At 38.5% G+C, this 17,573-nt stretch overlaps 1 protein-coding gene across 1 annotated transcript in view; it reads left to right on the top strand.

Annotated features, from left to right (window-relative positions):
* The window catches only part of AFAP1L2 (actin filament associated protein 1 like 2), a 90,480-nt gene that overhangs the window by 27,464 nt on the left and 45,443 nt on the right, over window positions 1-17,573 (top strand). The gene's annotated exons all lie outside the window — the stretch shown is intronic.

The following is a 17,573-nucleotide window of genomic DNA, read 5'->3' as shown; positions in this document are numbered from 1 at the left end:
TCAAACTCTAGTTCTTAAGGATTTGAATTGTCTGTTTTGTTGGCATGCTCTGAAATTTTAGAAATTTGCCTCACAAAATATAAGACACATTGTCTCAGCAATAAAGTGCCACCTTGGGATTTATTTTATATTTCTTTCATCTGAACATCAGAGTATCAATGTCAGCCAAAGATGGTTGGGAATATTTCGTTCCTTTGGTCATTGTTTCTTATAGACTTATGATGGTATAACTGCCGAATCATCACCCTTTTTTGAGTGGGTTTTAGTCTCTGACTATATTTCATAACCTGCTTTACTGAGAAGTGTTTCTTCAGTTACTTTTGGCCAGGAGGAAGTTTGCACAATATGCTAGCCTCAGACATGGTTGGTTCATTTGTGGTGCAGTGTGTCCTGCAAACATATCAAGTATCTCGTGCATGATCTGTCTATGATTCTGATTTCTTTTGCATTGCCATTTGCAATCTCATGCCATTGACACAATGGTGGTGTCACTGACTTTCCAGGACAGTAAATGACATTGATTTGGATCAGCTTCTTTTGAGATTCTTGATGCCATGCGTATGGTGGCAAACTTATATTTTCCTGGAGATTATTTCCATACATGAAAAATCATGAAAAGATAGTATAATTAAACTAAATAAACTGAAGTATAAATGAGCCTTTTAACTAAGTAAACAGTTTCTTTTACTTCAATATAATTAATCATCGTTAATTAATCTCGCTTGCCTTTTTTGCTGAGGGTTTGGGGGCTCAGTGATTAAGGTAAGCATGCAAAGTGTTCAGGTTTCTATCACATAAATGAATGAGGATCTACTTCCTAGGTGGCCAAGATTGGGGTCTGTTTTTGTTCTTTAAACTATTCTTGGACATACACTGTGGTTTTTGTGTGGTTTTCCTCAGTAAGTCAATGATGATGTTTCTTGGCACTAGTGATGCAGAAGTTGAAGATTTCCCATCCCATAACTCTAATTTCACATTTTGTCTGAACTAGGAAATATTGTTTAGCAGGAATCTTCCAGCTTCATGCTATGTCCTGCTTTGTTCAGAGGAAAGTATTTCAAACAAAACAAGAAACTTTCTGAAGATTTCCTGCTTTGCCAGCTCCCACCTCAAAGGGAAGAATGAAGGGTTACATTCCGAAGAATTGTTCGTATCTGGGCTTATTAATTCCAGATATAAACATCAAACCTCTCCTTAAGTATGAAATATCATCGGGGATATTTTTTTTCTTGCTCAAGTCAAGAATATTTGTAGGCCTCCTGGAAGACATCACATAGAAGCAGCTGCTGTGAAATCTAAAAGGGAAGCTTTGAAATCCTTTAGGTTTCCCTCCCATTCTACAAAACCTTGCTCCAACCCAGCTGTTTGCAAATATTTGCCAATATTTAATCTAACGGTTAAAATATACAGTAACACCAGATTACAACTGTTCTTAACCCAGAAGCCAAGAAATATGCAATGTCTTTTCACTTTCAATTTGAGTGGCTCTGAGTACCGAATAATGGCTGTGTGCCATTCTCAAAATAAATCCAGTCTAACTAACCCATGGCTTGCTGGACCAAAACCTTATGTTCTTATACTGTATTTCTTGTGTTTCATATGTAGTTATGCAAGTGGTTACTTAAGTAATTCTAATTTTATCTAATATGTAACAACATGTCTCTCTGCTGTTTATATATACTGTACAGTGCAAGAGATTATGATAATTATAATGAGAAGATTAGGATAAATCTGCTATAAGAGTTGTAGCTACAACTAAACTTTCCTATATCTTGTGAGAACACAAATACTTTTGAAAGGTATCATTTTTTGTTTTGTTTTGGTATTTTCTTAGCTACAAGAATGGTTTTGTGGCAAAATAAATATAATTTACAGGGAGCTATTATACTTAAGAATATAGGTTTAACTAGCAATTGTTATAGTGGCTTAACCTTTTGAGGACCCTATCAAAGTTCATCTGGGAAAAAGATTTTAGAAAGATTTTATATATTTTGGGTATGAATGTTAATTGATTTCCCTCTTCTTTGGAAATTTATTGAAATATTCCATCCAGATGATCTGCTGCTGGAAGTTATCATACCAATAACACAAGTCAGATGGCCAAGTAGAATACTGGAACATCAGTTAACTGTTTAAGTGTCATATATATTCCTGCAGCAAAACAGGTTATGCCAAAAACAAAATATCTCAGGTGGTTTAAATTGGAATAGAGGAAAATGTTTTCCAAATTAGTCAAGCAAGAACACAATGAAATTGATATACAGCATTGTAGTAGGCAGGTGCTCAAAGTCCTCAGTATCAACAGCTGCTTTAAAAGGCAGTGGGTGGAAAACAGTGTACATGATCAATTTAGAAGGCCTGCATCTTGGAATGGGACTTTATTGTTTGTAGGATTGGTTACTGGTGACTCAACCTTTCCTTTTGCACTTCACAAAGGGAAACTGGGCAGCAGAATAACACCAACCAATCAAATGTATCTCAACCTGCTATCTCACAGCTGACATCTTAGCTTCAAATGGAAATAATAGGGTGAGTCAATCCAGAAAGAAACTTTCCAGCTTTCACTATTCACTCAATAGGAAAGTTGGAAAGCCTTCAAAAAGGCGCATGGAGGAAAGGGGAAACTGCACATAAGAATGTAGGAAGCTAGAACAGTAGCTGTAGTGTCCCTTCCTATTGCTCAAGAGAAGCATTGATAAAACAGAAGCATTTATTAAATGCTAAGCAATTCAGAAAAAAATAAAGATCCTTATAAACCCATACTTCAAAAACCTGCCTGAGTTGGCCTGCTTTCCCACCTTGATCAGCAAGAATATGAGGAGAAGCAGGATCAAATAATAATGTTTCTTTCAATATTGTTTAACAATCCTTTTTTTAAAAAAAAATGTTTTCTTTTCTTCTAAAGGGATAAAACCTCCTGAGAGTTGGCAAGAAAGAGAGAGGGGAACAGATTAAAATAATTTGCTTTATGTAGTATATAGAGTAAGATGCCAATTTGTGCTGGGTGAAGAGGGAATTCTTAAGTTGAAGAAGAAACTGTGGTACTAAATTTTAACTTTATATTCAGGATTAAATCTCATATATTTACCATTATTACAGGCTTCCCACCCAGGAGAGGGAGGAGTGAGATAGAGAAAGAGAGAGATTGATCATAGCTCTGAACATGAATGTTGACAGAGTTGGGATTAGCAAAGTCAAGATGGCAGCCACAGCCACCTGACCAAAGCACAACTTTTTGTGCATATCTCATGAGTAAAAGGGATAGGTTTAATCATATGGTTTTGTCCTCCATCTTGACTTTTTCAGTCCAACCCTATGAAGACCGCTGATTGCACATTCTATACAAATTTGCTTTCCTTTTCCTAAAAAGTATGTTTTCAATCTTTAATGGTTACAAGAAATTATTCCTATCCTTGAGTTTTTATTAACTTTTGGAAATCTCAGGGGACAAAGAGACCATTCTTTGATGTCTACTTTTTTAAAAGCCTTTATCTATAAATATTAATCCATTTTGTATAGATGTAGAATCCTGTTCTTCATTTCTCCATGTAGCAAACTGAGACTGAATAATTTACACAATCCATGCTGATATACCCCAAATGGTTTACAATATACCTTTTTCTAGACCTGCAGTTAAAGTAACAAAAACGTTTGTCAAGGTGTCCAACCATTATAGTGTCCTCTTTTCTTTCCCCTCCACCCCTACGTCATCCACATTGTAGTTACAATCATTTTGAAATGTCATGAACCAATTTGATCTAATGGTTAAGGCACCAGGCTAGAAAAAGCAAGAGACAGTGAATTCAAGTCCTACCGAGGACCTGAAAGCCAGCTGTGTGATCTTGGGCCAGTCACTCTGTCTCAATCCTTTTGTGAGAAAAATAGGAAGGTGTGTTGGATATGTTCATCGCCTTGACTTATTTGTAAAAACAATGAAGGCGTGATACAAATACATGAATAAATAAAATACATACCTGGTTGGATTTGATGGTGGTTGGAGTACAAAAATATCCACAAGGCTATCACAACACTGGGGAATCATCCATACTTGATTACCATAATCACTCTCCCATTTTAAAAGCTTAGCCTCCTTCCCATGGGAACACCTAGTATGCATACCATTTTTGAGTGTTTTCTTTTCCCAACAAGCTGCCCTTTCCCCCAGTTGCTTAAACCTTTGTCGTTGGAAAACAGCTAGCAAATGTCATGAGCTATGTCTGTGTTCAGCTTTTTTCTCATAGTATTTTTAGTGGAGAAATGGACTTCCTGACCCAGTTGTTTGTAGTTCTGCGTGTGAGAGCTCGGCATTGTTAAGCCACAGTATGCAAGGGAATACGATCCCATGCATGTTCCAGCTGTGATTATCTGATCTATTCCTATTCTGGGAATAGCTGGGTGTTTCCATGTCCCTTGAGCTTGCTATGTTTTGATTTCTCGCCTTTGTCTAATGTGCTTAGATTATGGAAAGAACTTGGATGCTTGCCAAATCCTTATTATTGTTGTTTTGATTTAAATGATTTAACCTAAAATGAATGGGTTCCTGCCTTCCCACCCATAAGTACATTTGTTGGATATTTCTGTGCCCAAGAAGTTGCTTCCCCCTCCTTTCTACTTAGATCCATGTCTGCCTGCCCACCACCCATCATCTCCATATAAATGCTGGCTTTATTTAATTGCTTAACAGCAGCACATCTTCAAGACTGTGTTTTAAAATTTGCAGGGCTGAATGCCACTCCAGCGATCATGTAAAGAAATACGTTTTAAAGACAAGTACAGTTGTATCTCCTGCTAGAGCAGACAATTCTGATAATCCTTTCTCATAGAAAAGAAAGAATCTAAAATAGATCTTAAAAACCAGTAGTCCCCAACCTTTCTGGCTCTGCGGACCCTCAGAGGTGGTGTGTGTGTGTGAGAGAGAGAGGGGGGGCTGGTTTTGCACATGTACCGATTAGTTGCATAAATGGAGCTTTGCGTGCTTGCCCCCCCCACTTGTGTGGCCCGGTCCCCAGTGGACCACAGCACATTATGGCACCATGGGCTGGGATTTGTGGATCCCTTTTATAAAGTATATTTTTAAGCTCTCCTAGAGGATTATACTATTTGAATTATGAGCTGACCAGAGGTGGGTTGCTACCAGTTTGCACCTGTTTGGGGAAATCGGTAGTGGAAATTGCAACTGGGTCACCGAACCAGTAGGGACGGCAGGCTCACCACGCCCCCAAACAACTTCCCCGGTCACCGTGGCATTTTTTAAAAAAATTATGTTCTGCACATGTGCAGAGCTATTTACAGGCAACTGTGGATGCATACGGAGCAAATTGTGCACACACCGGACCAGTAATAAGGCTGGCAGAAACGCATCCCTGGATCTGACTGAGTGATCTTTAGCATGAGAAGATTCTATTGAAACTACGTATCTTTTGGGGGTATACTGAACATAGTAAACAACTTTTACATGTTGTTAAACAGCAAACACTAAGAACTACTATGATGAAGGATGTTTTCCAAAGTATCTAGCAAGATAGAAGAGCACCACTGAGAATGGCCTATATCTCTATCTATAGCTTGAATTCATTCATCTTTAGCTTGAATTCATATTTTATTTTATTTATTTTCATCCTGCCTGAACTATTTTTAGAAATAATTATAGGAGGCAAATGTATCTAATTTTCCTATTTTTCCCACAACAACAACCCTGTGAAGTGAGTTGGTCTCAAAGAGAGTGACTGGCCCAAGGTCATCCAGATGGCTTTTCATGTCTAAGTGGGAATAGAACTCACAATCTGCCATGTTCTAGCCTGGCTTCTTAACCACGAAACCAACCATTTTGAGGCTTTTCTGTTCTTATCATAATCGCCAAAGCCATTTTTGCAAATTTTGAGTATTATTTGATATAAGAGAAACAAAATAGTGAATGCAGCAGATACGGCGTTTTCCTCAGATCAAAAAATACTAAAGAAGAAACAAGAGTGAGAGAATGACAGTCAATTCACCTTAATTAACATGCTGCTTACAGATCTGCATTTCTGAGGACGAATGAGTATAGTACAAAAGAAGAATTTAGTTTGGCTTGAAAGTAGCTCTTTGGGAGCCTACAAGAATGTTGAAGTTTATGCATATTAAGTTCTAATCATTTCCACATTCCATTATGAAATACTGAAACATTTGTCTTTTTTTTTCCTTGGTGAGTTTGCTTGCAAAATGATGACTTTTTTGAAGGATCATTCTTGCTAGTATATTCATTCATCAAGGATATTTTTCACTAGACTCACAGAATTTGTCACATTATGCTGCCACAGGTAGTCCTCAACTCACTTAGTGACTATTTGAAGTACGGCCGTACTGAAAAAAGTAACTTATGATTGTATTTCACACATGAATGCTGCAACATCCACATGGTCGTGTGATTAAAATTCAGACCTTGGACAAATGAGTCATATTTATAACGGTTGCAGTATCCTGGGGTCATGTGATCACCTTTTTCAATCTTCTAACAAGCAAAGTAGTGGGGAACTCCGATTTACTTAACAACCTTGTTATTAACTTAAAACTGTGACAAGAAAGATTGTAAAATGGGGCAAAACACATTTAACATATGTCACACTTAGCAACAGAAATTTCCAACTCCATTAAGGCCGTACATTGAGAACTAACTGTATTCTACTTCATGCAAATAAAGGCAAGAAATCTGCTAGATCTTAATTAGGTGGCCATTTTCCCAATTACATCAATACATCTCTTAAGAATCATTCTGCTAAGACAAAGGAATTATTAATCATCATTCTTTGTGATGACATACTTCTCATATTCCCATTAGTCCGATCCTTCAGACTGGATTCTCATACTATAGTGTTTATGTCTGCATGTCGAACAAAGTTCCTAAGTACTTTTATCCAGTCCAATACAAATACAAACAAATATAAAATTACATGATAAGCTAGGCCTGAAATAATTAGTAGTACAAAGAGGGACTGACTTCTAGAAGCCATAGTTGCTACTAAGAACTTGGTAACCTTTAAAATGATTATCTGTATTTGGTCTTGTTGGACCAAGTGTTTTGGTCAAAGAGCCAATTATGATTTTGTATCATGTGACTAAGTGACAGACAGACACAATCTAACTGTACATGAATTGTTGATTCAACCTATCTATGTCTGAAGGCACAAATAAACTTATATAGGTAAACTATATGACTGAACACTCCATATACAGAGTGTGAAATTCAGAGATTAGTGTTATTCTTTCACTTGTAGTTAAGCAGTATATCCTTGGTCATGTTTATATCATAGATTTTGGAACAGTAATTTTACAGGTGGGATATTGTGTGATACATGGGATACATGCTGGCATGTGGTAAAATCATTCATATATAAATATAACAGTATTTTGAAACAGTACTAATTTACCCTGTTAATGGCATAGTTGCCAGAATGACTGAGATTTCTTGAGTATTTCATAATCTATGGTATTGTGTGTTTGTAAGTGACCAACATACATATGTCAAAGATAGCCTGATTATTTAGCAATTATTATATGTACTGAACATTTTACCTGCAAAACTACAGGTAAAAGCACATGCTTGTTTTTGTACTATCCATAGCTGGAAAAAAAATGAGTAAGAAGTTATAAAAAAAAAGGGATTATTTTGATCCTTTGTCCACCTCAAATTAGTTCATATGTCTTACTCCAATGGGGAGAATTAATCAAATTCATGACTGCTACTAGCTCTTCATTCATCTTCCCAGAAAAGAGGGAAGCTTTTAAGCTCACAATAAGGAGCTCCAGATGATTGATCCTGTGAGGAATGAACTCTAGAGCCTTACAAAACAGCAATCTGTCTTTAAACCTGTATGCAAAAATTTGAAACAGTACCCAATGATCCTGTACAGTATTTCCCTCATCCAGTTCAATATTCTAGATACTGAATCGCACCGGTTCTATGCTGAGGAAATCACGTGTTACTTAAATTCTTCAGAAAGGATTATGTCCTTCACATAAAAACTCCCAAAGGATTTTTTTTCAAGAAGCAACTGGACTTTCTTGTTTTTCCATGAAGACAATTTGCTTCTCATCAGTGGTGGGTTTCCATTTTTTTTACTACCGGTTCGTTCGTTCGTGCGCACTTGATGCTTCTGTGCATGCGCAGAAGCATCTAGGCAGGCAGGCAGAGCCTCCCACCGCCGCCACTAATCAGTTCGCCCAATCCGGGCCGAACCAGCAGAAACCCACTTCTGCTTCTCATCTAAGAAGCTTCTTCAGTTCTGACTGGATGGTGGGGAATGTAAGGATTAATATTCCTTGCAGACAGCTGGTCATTTACATTGTTTTAGAGAGTCATTGAGGCTCTCTTGGAAGTTTACTGTATCTGTGTCCTCAGGGTCACCTGAGTAATGCAAAGGAGTGTGGAGCCTTCTTGGAATTGTTAAAATGATATGTTGTAGACTAGAGATAGATAATGGCATATCCGTCCCCCTCTGTTGACAAAGGGTTGTTCAATTTTGATGCAGAACAATTTAGTATCTGCATAGACATTTATTTCACATAAATTGTATGCACAATTTATGCACATCTACACATGGACACACACTGAGCATATTTAATATACAACCAGACTATCCTGATATATAGAGAATGATTACTGAAAGAAAATATGTCTGTTGTCCACAATTTAATCACCCTTTCCTAATTCATTATTCACCATAACATCTGAAATCCCAAACAATGGCCACATTGCCTGAGAATATGGAGAATTATAGTCATAAGATATCTGGAGAGCACCAGATTGGGAAAGGTTATTATATGTACTTAGCACAGGAAGTAGTAATGTAAAAACAAATATATAAAGTCCAACTTTCCATATACTATAGTTATGAAAGTCATGAAAGGTTTATATAAAAAATTTAAAGCAATTTAGTTTTTTAAATAAAAATTTCTTGTACACTGAGACCAATTAGATCATCCAAGAACACAAGACTGTAAAATTTCAGATCCCTGGTCTACTTTCTTTCTCTTTTTTCTTCACAATTCTGAAACTATTAAAATAAACACATGCTGCTGAAAACCTAGTCTAATAAGATAGTGATGTAATCCTGTTTCCAGGTTTTAATTTTATTGAGTTTCAAGAGCTTTGAAGACAGATGAAACAATTTATTTGAGTTCACCAATAAATAACAATTATTTAAGGGTGTTTCCTGTTTTGTAAAATAATAATCACATCCTAGATTGAATTAACTAAGAGGGCAAAATGAGTTACATCGGTTTATTATTAAGAAACTAAGCAGAATTGATCTCAAGTTATCTGTGTTCCCTGCTCTGTAGCTGAGACTTTAAATATATATATAACTCCTTGGAGTTCTTTCAGTAGCAGAATCTATTGTACCTGTTTAGCTGAAAATAATTTTTGGCTAATAAGATATACATAAGTTCATATGTTCAATTATTGATTTCCCCCCCCCTAAAATATGAAGAAACTGATCACAGTCCGTTAAACTGCTAAAGTTTACAGGCACATTTCTGTGAGTATTTCTAACAAATAAATTGTACCAGTGTTCAAGGTTTACTACTGCAATACACAGCACAATTGGAATAACACTGGGGTGTCCGTACCTATATTTAGTCAAATCCCTTCAAATTCAGGGTGAAAAATATTTGCTGTGAAACATTTTTGACAAGGAACTTCTGTCATGGCACACATTTTATGAGAATGTTCATAAAAGTCTCTCCAAATTTAAAATATGCCTCAGTGGTCCAAAAAGTTAGGAGATATTTTCTGCTTGTCCATTAAGTTGATGAATTATTATCCTCCCTGCATGAGTATATCCAAATCCTGGCATTCATTAAATATGTAAATGTGTATCCATTTTACATCCTGCACAGAAACACATTAAAGTGATGCTCACAGTTTTCTCCCTATTCCTTAATCATTTGTCATTAAACCCTATTTATTTATTATAAATACAATACCTCGAGTTGTGTAATTGAATGAACATTTATGTGGAGAAAATATAAATGCAAACCTTTCAGAATGAATCTAGGTAAAGGAAGTATGATTGGATTGTGAATACATGGATTTCAAACTTGTATACCTTAGCAGAAAACATACAAACTATATACAGAGGTATATAGTATATGTTACTGTGAAGAAGGTTGAATAAGAAGGAAAAATACTCTTTAACACAGTGGTGGGTTTCACATTTTTTTAGAACCTATTTTATGGGTGTGGCCTATTTTGTGGGTGTGATTTGGGAGTCATGTGACTGAGCAGGTATGGCCAACTTGACATCACTCATGCACACTCAGTCACATGACCACCATCCCCAAGCCATGTGGCAAAAAATTTTGGGACTCCTATGAAGGGGGGGGAAGAGAGGGGAAAACCTCCCAAAAATAGACAACTGGAGGATTAAAGGCTGAAATTAGGGAGATCTGAGAAGGCAGGACAGAGAGGAATCCAATAGAAAGCTATCACACGCTGGGGAAAGATCGGAGGAGGCAGGACAGAGGGGAGTCCAAGAGAAAACTCCTGAGCTTGCCGCTGCTGTCTGGTGGATGGTGCCGCTAGACCTCTCCATGCTTCTCTGTTCACCACCTCCACTCCCAGGTATGGGACTTGACACGGAATTGGGCTAGGATAGAGCGGACGGGCGGGGGGGAGCGAGCGATGGAGCGGCTTCCAAACAGGCGGGGGGGGGAGCAAGCGAGCGACAGAGCGGGGCAGGCGTTCCGGAAGTTACTTCCGGGTCCACAGGTCGAACCTCCTCTCACCGGATCGGTAAATTTCACCATCTGGTTCTCCAAAGCTGGTGTGAACTGGCAGAAACCCACCACTGCTTTAACAGCACCATAAAATGACTCCCCTTCAGGAATGGAGAAACATTTGGACATTTGAAAGATGGCAGGAAATGGAATTTTAGCATAGGACAATACAGACAAAAAACTCATATAGGTCAATACAATTCAGTACTTCCCCTTAGAGTCACTATATCTCAGTGATGGTCAACCTTTTAGACACCGAGTGCCCAAACTGCTCTTGTGTCCATGCCCAAACTGAAAGGTGTGTGTGCACGAACGAGTGTGTGTTTGTACATGTGCGCACATGCACATGCGTGGACATGCACATATTTACAGACATGCACATGCACAGACATGCGCATGAACAGACATGTATATGCATGCGCAGCAGAGACCCTAAGACCAGCTGGCTGGCGGGAGGCGGGGCATCCCAACACTGGCAGCGCAGCAAGAGATAAGATCTTTTTCTTTTGTGAGCTGCTGTTTTGTCGCTTGCAGGGAAACCGAAGCTCTCAACAGAAACGCCATTGAGATCTGACCTGGGGCGACAGCGCACCTCTGACATGCATGCCATAGGTTCGCCATCACGGCTACATCTGCACTTACACTTTTAAATCAAGAGGATTTAAAATAGAGAATGCATTTGTTAATGCTATACTCCTTCGTCATACAAACATATTCAGTTCGAAAGATTTAGTTTTCCAGCAGCTCTGTGATGTGAAGGAATGAGTGGCACTAACCTCATGCATTCTGCTCATAAGTTTAAATGATCATAAAAGTATGGACTTCTGCATCCATTTTCCATGTTTAGTTATGACATTTTAAATAATGATTTATTTTTCTGATAGTGTGTAAACCATTTAAATTCTCTTTACTTTAATAGTCAAATACTCCCAGCTGTCTCTGTAAGGCATTAAACCAGTGTAAAATAGTGTTTCACTTATTTAAAGTAAGACTAATCAATCCACGTCCTGCTAGGTGATCATTTCAGAGCTATTTCCTTACTAAACACAGAGAAAGAATGACCACAGGCAGGCAAAAAAAATCAATGGGAGCAGAAGCGATCTCCACCTTCTTGTTGGCTTCCTCATTCAATTTCTTTGTGGGAAATTGACAGTGAGCATTGGAAATTTTCCTTCCTCCTTCCCTCCATCCTCCCTCCTTCCCTGTTACTCCCTACTCTTTCCCTTCCATCTTTTCTTTTTTCCTCCCTCCCTCCCTCCCTTTCCCTTTTCAGCAGGCAAATATGTGGCTGCTCTGGACGGGGAAGAGAATGAGGAATTGTACAAATGGCCAGAAAGCGGTCAGGGAAAATTGAAAATGAAGATCATGTGACCAGAGCAGCGCAGCAGTGGCGCTGAAGCAGCAACAGCAGGGCTGTGCTGAAGCAACCACAACTTTCCCCAAATCATGCCCTCAGGAGTAACGGCTCCCAGCATTTTATAAGTTGGCCAATTTGAGGTAATGTGGTTGAATTTTTCCCCTCTATGATACACCAATTAAAGGTTACAGACACAAGAATTTTACTAATATATAGATATGTCTGAGGAGGTGAATTTCAGATTTCTCTACCAATGACCTTTGATGAAGTTCAGTTGTTAAGCAGAAAATTATGCCATCCAAAACAATTACAAATTTAGAACCTAAGACGCATATAAAAATTGTCTGTCAAAACATCTTAAATTATACCAGATGACATAAGTAACAATCAAGTGGTAATGCTGAGAAAAGAAAAAAAATCACTAAATTACAGTTGACTTTCAATTATATTTTGGAGGCTTGTTGGTGCAGAAAGAGAGATTAAAGAGCAAAACATTAACACCAAATATTCTTAGAAGACAAAAGATACAGGAAGGTTACAAATTCCTTCATCAGCAGGTTTTGTCACTGATTTTATGCTGAAACATTAAATGAAAACGGCAAACTAGCTCTTCAAACCTAGGTAGGATTAGAGATGTTTTCAGAATGTTTTATTTTATGAGTTTGCAGAGGTTTAATCCAATTTATTATTCTTTCTATAGATAATAGGCTCCTGTTAAAAGACAGTCTGGTCTAGACAAAATAACAAAATCTCTTTTATCTGATAAATGGCTGTTCTTTAAATCTGGGATTTCTGAGGATGGGCCCACCTTTGGTGTTATTTCTTTTTTAATAAAGTAGCTGGCATTTTGGGAAATGCAAGTCTCTGACAAATCTTGAACTTTCCCCTCTAATTATTATTTCCTTGCACCTTCTACCTAAGATAAATTGCTATATGAATAACATTCCACCTGTGGTTAAGAATAATGTGAAAAGCAATGCTTAATAAACTCAAGGAAATTACTGAAGATTTAACTCTTGGATCACAATGTAAAGAATGTAAAGGATCAGTGGGTTCCAGATCCCGTCGCAACCAGTACATTACAACGGGGCCGGGTGTCTACCTTGGACACACGAACTGCGCATGCATGAGGAACCCACCGCCCTGCGATGCTCCAGCTGCTCGGTGGAGGTCGCACAGGCGCTGTAAGTTGTGCGTGTGTGCTTGGCTTAAATACAGGTAAGGAATATGGGTGGGCGGATGAGCCCTCCAAAACACTGTTCCGGTATGGTGGTTGCTGTTCCCAGCTGCCACTGGTACTCCTGTAACGGGGTGTACCGCCCGGAACCCACCACTGTAAAGGATGTATGTTTGTGTTTTTATTTTTATAAATCTAATGTACACTGAAGACGGCATTTAAAGAACAGCATTTGTTGTACCATGTGCAATGACAATAAACTAAACTAAACTAAACTAAACTAACTTAGCATGAATGAGCTATTTTATATCCTCCATCGCATATCGGTGCCTGTATACTTGCTAGAGTGACATTGATCATAAACAGGGAATAGGAGAATGAGCAGGGGAATATAGGAGGGCAAGAAAGGAGAGATGAGAAGAGTGCATCATGATACCACAAAGCAAACATTGAACTTACATCAGACACATGCAAGGATGCAAGACAGATGCAAGGATCTGGCATTTACACGGTGACATTACTATGCACATGTTGCAGTTTACTAAGAAGGGGACATTCCCTTATTTGCCAAAGAAGAATTGAGAGAGAATGAATTACTGTATCCTTGGAGTAAGGTTTCTGCTAGGAAAACAAATCTAAAGATAGTAAACAACAGGTGTACTTTTCAAAAATGAGTCAAAAGAAATGCTTCAGGCCTTATGTAACACACAGTACCTTTCTTATTAGTAGTCTGTTGTTTTTCAAGCTTTTGCATAGGCTTGAAAAAAAAGGTGTGGCTGCTTTAGGAATTACATTTGTGTTAGTAGGTCAATTTTTCTCCCAGGTTTTCATGGAAGTCTTATAAAGGCTTAGCTGCTTATTTCTTTGTTTCTTGATTTATTTCCATGATTCATCCCCACCTCTGAGTGGGGATGTTTTATTCACCCTTTAGGTGAATAAGGGGTTGTTTGTGTGTGCTTCAAAGCACACAATTATTCTTGAAGTGCACAATTTATATACAAGAGCCATAATGAGCAAACTAAGTTAATGATCTTCAACAAAAAGGGTTTGAAAAAAAAACCACCTAGATATCTCTTACCTATCAAGTTGGAGCTGAAAGCCATGATTCATTTTTGTTTCCAATTTCTGACGTTTTGCAGAAATGTCAAGAATCTTGGTTGAATGTTAAGCTAAATAAACCATTCATGCAGTGTACCACTTGTGTTTAGTTACTCACACTGGCAGGATGAGTCAACCTTTACCTCTGTTGTGCAGATATAACCACTGTGTATAAGAAAGCTAAAGTTTTAATTACTGGAGATTCTTTGAAGTGGTGATACTGGATAAGCCTTCTGCCTGTAAATCACGTGCTTGGCCATTGAGCTATGGAAAAGACAACCTTAAGGACTGAGCTTTCATTCTTAAAACTTCTATCCGTAGAAATGAAAAAGGTAGCATGTGCTGGCCAGTACCATAAATATTACTCTTCAATAGCATTTGAACCACGCAAAATGCTGCTCAGTTACAATATTTAATAAAAATCAAGTAGTTTGCTGTTTGACTTAGTGTTTCAAATCATACTGTACAATAGTAGAAGAGGAATAATTGTGATTACTAAAATTCCAAATGTTTTTGTGATGTGGCTCATTTTTCACATTTTAGGGATTCTGGCTTTTCCTAGTCTTTTCACTCCTCATATTAAACAGTAAACAGTAGCAGAGTTGGAAGGGACCTTGGAGGTAATCTAGTCCAACCCCCTGCTCGTGCAGGAGACCTGTACTAAGGATTTGAACCACCGAACTGCCAACTTTTCTGATCAACAAGCTCGGCATCATAGCCACTGAGCCACCTAGTCACATGTGAGCCCTGTATTTCTCCCACTGCAAGCCAGAGTGCAGTGAAAATGATGAAATCTGCAACCATGCAGGCAGAAGGTCTCTCACCTAGTTACCTGCGGGATCGCATCCTGCCCCATACATCCCTACAACCAATCCGCTCACACAGAGAGGGACTTCTCCGGGTGCCGTCCGCTAAACAGTGTCGGGGGGCGACACCCAGGAGCAGGGCCTTCTCTGTGATGGGCCCATCCCTGTGGAATGACTTTCCCCTTGACATCAGGATTACTTCCGATCTCCGCTCCTTCCGTGTAAAGCTCAAGACCCACCTTTTTCAATTATCTGGCCTGGCTCAACCGTAGTTTATCCTTTCCTCCTGACAGTCCTTTTAAATTTGTAATTTTATTTGGGGTATTTTTAATGGTTAATTTTATTATTATTATTGTGATATATGTAATTGTTACCTCCTCCGTGTATGTATATGTATGTGTATGTGTGTATGTGTATGTTTATATGTATTTATGTATGTTTTTATTGTACGCCGCCCCGAGTCCCTTGTGGAGAGGGAGCGGCTAACAAATTTAATAATAATAATAATAATAATAATAATAATAATAATAATAATAATAATAATAATAATAATAATTATTATTATTATTATTATTATTATTATTATTATTATTATTATTATTATTATTATTATTATTATTATTATTATTATTATTCACCCGTATCATGCATTTTTGAAGGTTTTGGGGCCCCTAAGTCATAAAAACATCTAAAGCAGGGGTGGGGTGATGCCCCATTTATGATTTGTGGACTTCAACTCCCAGAATTCCTGAGCCAGCTATGTTGCTTCAAAAATTCTGGGAGTTGAACTCCACGTCATAAAGGGGCCGTCATTCCCCACCAGTGTTCCAAAACAATAAGGCAAAAAACCGATCCAAACATTTTTTGGATTGTGTGCCAAAAATGGGGGGAGTGCAGGGGGGGGTCATGCAGAGGTAATGCTATGCGTGTGTGACCCCCCCCCCCACATGCACGTGTATACCATCAGCACTCCCACCCGCTTTTGGTACACTTTTTTCGCCCTTCCCAGGCCCCAGAGGCTTTCTAGGAGCATGGGGAGGGTGAAAACAGCCTCCCTGCCCCCCGGAGACCCTCCAGAGACTTCAGGAGCTTCCCTGAAGCCTCCAGAGGGCGAAAATGGTCCTACAGGCAACCTGGAAGTTTGGGAACGGTGACTTCTGGTTTGCTAGTAAGGCCGTTTTTCACCCTCCAGAGTCTTCAGGGAAGCCCCCTGAAGCCTTTGGAGGGAGAAAAATGGCCTTAAAAGAAGGCCAAACTCAGCTGGGCAGCACACACATGCGTGCTGGAGTTAGGGCACACCTTGTGTGCCCTAACAAATGGCTCCGTGTTCCACCTGTGGCACACGTGCCATACATATGCCATCACAGCAGTAAGGCATATGTAGCCTTCTTAAGAAAAGGAGGAAGTGTGGTTACCATTGTGAATTCAAAATACCTAGGCTGAAGATTTCCATCCAAGTGATGTTTTCTGTGCAACGATAAAATTGAAAACAGTGTTTTAAACCAAGGTTCATCGTGGCAAGGCTGAAAGCACCTTTATTTACGGCAGGATCTGAAAACTGTAATGAAGTACCAAGATGCATGTAATTGTAGGGAAAGAAAGAAATAGTGCTTTCTTGATTAAGGCTTCTGAATGTCTTTCAAGAACCTTCTCTGCCTCTCTTTGCCCACTCCCACCCCAATCCTCCCACTGCCTTCTTCCAGTGAAGAGCAGAGAAGCTAGTCTGTTATTTGTTCCGCAAACTGGAAAGCCTTGTCTGCTTCTTCTTTAAAATTCAGAGTTCCTGGTTCAGCAATGATAATTCCTTCAATAAAATGATTGTCCAGATTTCCAGAATGGCCCATATTGTACCGATACAGTTCCACACTTGAGCTTTCAGCTTACAAATAACAAGGCTCAGTCTCTGGATTGTCCTGGCTTGTAACTCATAGAAATATATGGATAGTCTTTTAAAATAGTTTTCTGAAATTGTGCATTAAAATATAACTGAAATATGATGTTGGCTTTACTGGCATTGCAGTGATTATGTTTGTACAGTGACTCCACATTCATATTTTATTTGTTAGGGTTAACAGTTTGCACATCGAGAAATATTTGGGGAGGGGGGAGTTTGGTCAGATTGTTGTGATTTACATTTTCTCAAGTACCAACCCCGCAATATTTCCCACAAATTTCTGACTAAGTTAAAATGCTGCTTGGAGGAAACTATTCAGGGAGGCAAAAATATTTTTGGGATGATTTTGTGCAAATGTCCTATGAATAATTGGTATTTTCTTCCAGTTTCTCCCAATTAGTTTTAGCTTGCTTGATGAGATTTTGCTTTTTGTGATTCCTAAAGTCAGAAATGTAGCTTAGAAGCCAGCCATGTGTTTTGAGGTGC

The sequence above is a fragment of the Natrix helvetica genome, assembly GCF_964273705.1.
Source record: "Natrix helvetica genome assembly, chromosome: 5".
NCBI classification, from domain to species: domain Eukaryota; kingdom Metazoa; phylum Chordata; class Lepidosauria; order Squamata; family Natricidae; genus Natrix; species Natrix helvetica.
This window is presented reverse-complemented; position numbering and strand designations above follow the sequence as displayed.